We start from the raw sequence: 5,261 nt of genomic DNA on the forward strand, positions 1-5,261 counted from the left end.
TTGCACATGATTTCAGGAAGGCCTTTAATTTCATGGGTCCCTTTTTTGGGCCACTTCCAGGCCAGAAACCCCTGTCCTAGGTGAAGGCTTTAACCCCTTCTCTAGCCAGCTTTCTGGGTGTTAGGCAGCCTCTGCTCACACACCTGTGGTGATAGAGAACTCATTCCCTGCCAAGTAACTGGTTCCACCCTTGCAGATCTCTGACTTTGCTTATGCTCAGCTGAAATCTGCCTCCCTGGAGGCTTCTCAGAGGCTTCCCTGCCTAAGGAAGCTGAAAAATGCCTGGGGCCAGGTGTGCTCTGGGCTCTGGGTTATCTGGACAAGAGAGATGGGCTTTCCTCCACTCAAAGCCAAGTCAGCTACTTTGCTGCTGCTGCTCCCAGAGGTGGATGCTGGATTTTCTGCCTCATAAAGTTGTCCAAGTCACTCTGGAGCCAGCTTGTGGCCGGGCTCTGGCAGCCAGCTGGTCTGCTCAACTTCCCCCAAGGAACGGGGCAGCTGGAGGTGGGGTCTTGACAACACCTCTTGCACTAGCCTGCAGCACTCTCAAAACCAGGGTTAAAGGGCCTACCCCCACCCCCACCGTCCCTCCAGCATGGGATGATGTCCTGGTGTGAGCTCAGGAGCTAGAGAGGGCAGGTTTCAACTCAGAGATCCTAATAGTAAATACCTCAACCAGGAGCAAGGAGTGTTAAATAAAGTAATGAATGTAATGAACATCAGTTCCCTTCCTCCTTCTGCCCCTCTCCCTAGGCCTGTCCATTTCAGCGGGGCAGAATTAGTGTGAAGCAACTAGATTGAACATTTCTTGAGTATTTAGTATGGACCATGTTCTGGGCATGTTAGATCTTGAGAAGAAACCCATCAATATGTTCAACTTAATTGCCCAAGTTCACACAGCTGGTAAAAAATGATGAGGAATTTGAACCCAGGTCTGGCTTCCTTAAACACACATTCATAACGTGGCATCATCCTGCCTCCAGGCAAGGGGTGAGGATGATACCCTCCCATATAGAGCGGCTTCTTTTTTAAGGTTCTTTCAGGACCACCATTCAGATTGTTCTAGGGGAAAAAGAAGCAAAAAGGTTAATGGATTCTCTTAGCCCCCAAATCCTCACCAAATTGTGCATGGAGTAACTTCTCCCTCTCTGCCGATGCCAGCCTTCCCACGTGTGTGAGACCATTGCTGTGGAAAGAAGCCGGGCCTGACCTCAGGGATCTGGTGTGAAATGACTGGACCCATGCGTTCTGAGTAAACAAGGGAGCTCCTTCTGGCTTCTCCGGGAGGAACCAAATGGCTTCAGTATTCAGGTAGGCAAGAGAGGCTCGTGAAAGGAAGTTTGTTCAGCTCGGATCAAGAGAAACAGATACTTCTTGGGTAGCAGGGTGAGGCATTTGGTGGCCTGAGCTAAGGATGGGAACAGGGTGGAGTACCAGAGAAGTCTGGGGAAGAGGGCGACACAGAGCTGGAGTAGGGCTTGCCCAAGGCCTCTGGGGCCCTGGGCTGAGAGGGAGATGGGGCTCCTGTGCCTGTCCAGTTTACCCTCTAAGGCACCCTCAGTTAGCCTCTGCCTCCCTCAGGGCCCACTCCCCGCCTGGCCAGAGCCTAACTCCACCTCAGAAAAGGCATTCCTGGGCTTTCCCAAGGCAGACCTGGCAGGCCATTGCCATGGCAGCCAGGGATTGCTGGGAGGAGGAGCAGGAGAGGAGCGACCTGGGAACTGTTCCTGCAGGAAGGCATTTCCTGGGTCCTTCGGTGCCTAACCTGAGGGGATGTTGCTATCTGTGGCTCATGGCTGGCGATTGAGGCTATGGCCTTCCTCAGCCCACCCAAGGCCAGTCTCCAGTCTGAATGTGGTGTGTACGTGCGTGCATGTGTGTGTGTGTGTGTGTGTGTGTATGTATGTGTATCTGTTAGTCTGTATATGTGTGTGGGTATACAGAACCCCGGGGGGCCACATGTGTGTATGGATAAGTGTGTATGTGTACACTCATGGGGGTACACAGAGGCCCCACAAGAGCAGGGGCCCTATGTGTATGTATGTCTTTGTGAATGTTTCTTAAACAGTAGGGAGAGGAGGAGAAAAGACAAAAGCCCTAAATGACTCTGGCTTTTGGAGGAGCCAGCCCAGTGTGGCGGGTGTAGGGAGCGGGCCGGCCAGGGGCCTGATTGGAACCAGACTCAGCAAGGAGGGGCTGTAAATGTTTTTTGCTGCCTGTCCTGAGAAATTTATGTCACACCCACTCCATCATCCTGGCTGGGGCAGCTTCTCCCAGCTGCCTGTGGTTCTGGGCTTTCCAGCATTACCAGCAACCACTATGGGGGTCCCTGAGCCTCCCTCAGTCCCAGGCTTGGGTGGACCCATCCCATAATGTCCTGAGGCTGACAGGGATGCTCCAAGCATGGGTGGATGATGAGGAGGAGGAGAGAGCCTTCCCACAGAGCCTGAACATGGGGCCAGGAACACACTGCGGAGGTGTAGGGAGGAAGAAGACAGGAGAGGAGGCTGTGCTGCATTCAGAATCTCTTCTCTGCCCTCTTCCCCTCTTAATGGGGGATAGAGACTGAGAGAAGACAAAGAAGGACAAGATGGCCCATAAAGTAGGTTTCAGAGACCATTTGGTATATGATGAAAACTGAAGCCCAGAGATGAAAAGGGACTTGCTCAAGGCCGTGCATCAAGGGAGCCAACGGCAGGGCCAAGACTGCAACCCAGCCTCTACCCATCCTGCTCTATGTGGCCTTTCTCTCCACCTCACAACCAGAGACCTGTCTCAACCTAGGATTTGGCCCTGTCTTTTCTGATCATGTTACTCCATCCTTAAAATCCTCCCCAGGCTTCCCTTTGTTCTTAAGAAAAAGACAAGACTCCTGATCACAAATTACAGGGTCTGCCTTGATCTAGCCCCTGCGTACCTCTCCAACCACATCTTGTACTAAACTCCCAAGCTCCCTCCTACCTCTGGGCCTTTGCACATGCTGTGCCCTCTTCCCGAGATGATCTTCCTTCTCTTTTTCTGTTATTTGACTCCTACTTCGACTTTAGAGCACAGCTCAAGTGTATCTTCCTCAAGGAAACGTCCACATATGTTCCTGGCTGGGACACACTTTTTCATTTTGTACTCTCATGGCACCATGGACCTCTCCTCCATGGCACTTTTCACTGTTGCGGTTTTTCTTTTGTTGTGTTACTTTGTGATGAATGGTTACCTTCCCTGCCAGACTCAGAGCTCCACAAGGACAGGAACCACAGCTGCTTTGGCTCGCCGATACTATCCTAGTGCTCAGGGCAGGCCAGGCAAATGACCACAATAATGACAAGGACATCAGCAGCTAATATGTGAGGCTTACCATGTGCCAGGCACTCTTGCAGCTGCATTACTTAGAATAAAAAAATTTAATCTTCGCAAACTATTTGAGGTAGTTACTATCATTATCCCCAACATACAGATCAGGAAACTGGGACAGAGAAGTTAAAGAACTATACCGAGGTCACACAGTGAGTAGTGAAACTGGGATTGGATTTGAACCCAGGCAGTGTGGCTCCAGAGCCTGTGTTTTGACCTCTATCACCATAAGTGCTCAATAATAAATATTTGTTGATGACATGTTTTTGTCTGAGCCTCCTCAACTTCAATCCTTGAGGGAGTTCCAGCCACTGAGCACCTCCCTGGATCTTAGAGTGGTCCCACCCCAGAACACCCTGCCACCTCCCCAGGGTCACTTCTTCTGAGTCCCCTCTCCTGGCTTCCCCTGTACACACTGCTTGCCTCTGCTACTCCCTGGGATAACATGAGAAGTTTCTAGGGCTGGGCAATGTCCCTGGGTTTAGAGAGGTACTTTCCCACGTTGAACACTGGCTCTGGTCATTACATCTCAACCCAGAGTCCACTGACTTGCTCTCAGCTCTCCAGGCTCAACCCCTTCCCAGCTGTGTGCCAAGCTGATTCACCTCCCTGAGCCTCAGTCTCCCCTTCTGTGAAATAGAGCTAATCACAGTACTGCACAGTAGGGTTTCGAGGATTCAGTGAGTTTGCCTGTGGGTAGTTGGTATCTGCAAAGTACAAGACCCTTACTAGTTATCACTTGTGTCATTGTTATTAACAATAAGTAAGATGTAAACTAAAACTCTTTCTTCATCATTTCTAGCTCCAGAGCCCGATGGAGACCAAGAGTGACACACTGTACTCATGGTAGGTGTTCAATGTGCCCCCTTTTTGCCTGCTCACCCTCACCACACCCTAGACAAGCTTAGGACTGGTTAGGAATCTCCAGCCCTGCGTGAGGGAGGGGGCAGAGCTCTTTCACCCCACCGCTTCCCCTCTCTGTCAGCCCCCCACCAGCCTTGCTGTTTCTCTGCCAGGCCAAAGGCAGGGAACACACCGCCTTCACCAGCCCCACCTCCTAGGCCCCAAGAGCCCTGCCCCCTCCACGCCATGGCATCTTGAACAGAGCTGAGTCTATGGCTCTTGGTGGGGGGTGGCTGTGGGATGGGGGAGCCACCGAGAGAGGAGGGTTACAAAAGCTGTGCCTTGCTTTCCCAGTGGCCTCCCAGGGGCCAATGAATGCACAGAGCCGCAGCCTGGGGGCAGCCAGCGTGTTTTCATTTTGCTCTGTTTGTTTTCTGTTTAGATCAACTGCTCAGTTCTGGTTTGGGCCTCTGAGGGCTGATGGGGTTTGGCAGGTAAGAATTTCTGGGGCCACCCATCTCTGCCTTTTACAGGGCTATGGGCTCAGCTCCCACCAGCCCCTGCAGGAGCAGGAAGCCAGCCTGATCTACTGCCTTGCTAACCTCTTTACTTTCCTCTCTCTTTCTTTTTTCTCTTTTTCTTCTCTTTCTTTCTCTCTTTCTCTTTCTTTCCTTCTTTCTTTCTTTCTTCTTTCTCTCTTTCTTTCTTTCCTTTCTTTCTCTACTCCCTACCCCAACTCTCTCTTGCTCCCTCTCCCCTCTGTCTCTCACGTCTCTCTCTCTCTCTCTCTCGCTTGCTCACTCTCTCACTCGCTCTCCCTCTCAGAGTTTGTTCCTGTCTCTTACTGACTCCCTGTGCAGTAGCTTTTTCTGTTTTGCCATCTTTCTCCCTTTTTTTTTTTTTTTTTTTTCTATTTCTCGATTTCTTTTTCTACAAAGAAGAAACAAATCCAAGCCTGGGCTTTAAGAGGCCTGAGTTCTGGCTCAGCTTCTACCCTAGCTCTCTCTGAGTAACCTTCAATAAGTAGTTCTTTCCCATCTCTGAGCCTCAGTTTCCCCATCTGCACACTG

The 5,261-nt window shown here is 51.1% G+C and overlaps 1 long non-coding RNA gene across 1 annotated transcript; it reads left to right on the forward strand.

The window, feature by feature from the left end:
- The first annotated feature begins 1,166 nt into the window (after nt 1-1,166).
- On the forward strand, nt 1,167-4,710 carry LOC129052859 (uncharacterized). The gene is made up of 3 exons (XR_008517979.1): nt 1,167-1,311; nt 4,151-4,194; nt 4,634-4,710. It is a non-coding gene; the product is annotated as an uncharacterized LOC129052859 (long non-coding RNA).
- Nucleotides 4,711-5,261: the final 551 nt, after the last annotated feature.

Source organism: Pongo abelii, chromosome X (assembly GCF_028885655.2).
Source record: "Pongo abelii isolate AG06213 chromosome X, NHGRI_mPonAbe1-v2.0_pri, whole genome shotgun sequence".
NCBI classification, from domain to species: Eukaryota; Metazoa; Chordata; class Mammalia; order Primates; family Hominidae; genus Pongo; species Pongo abelii.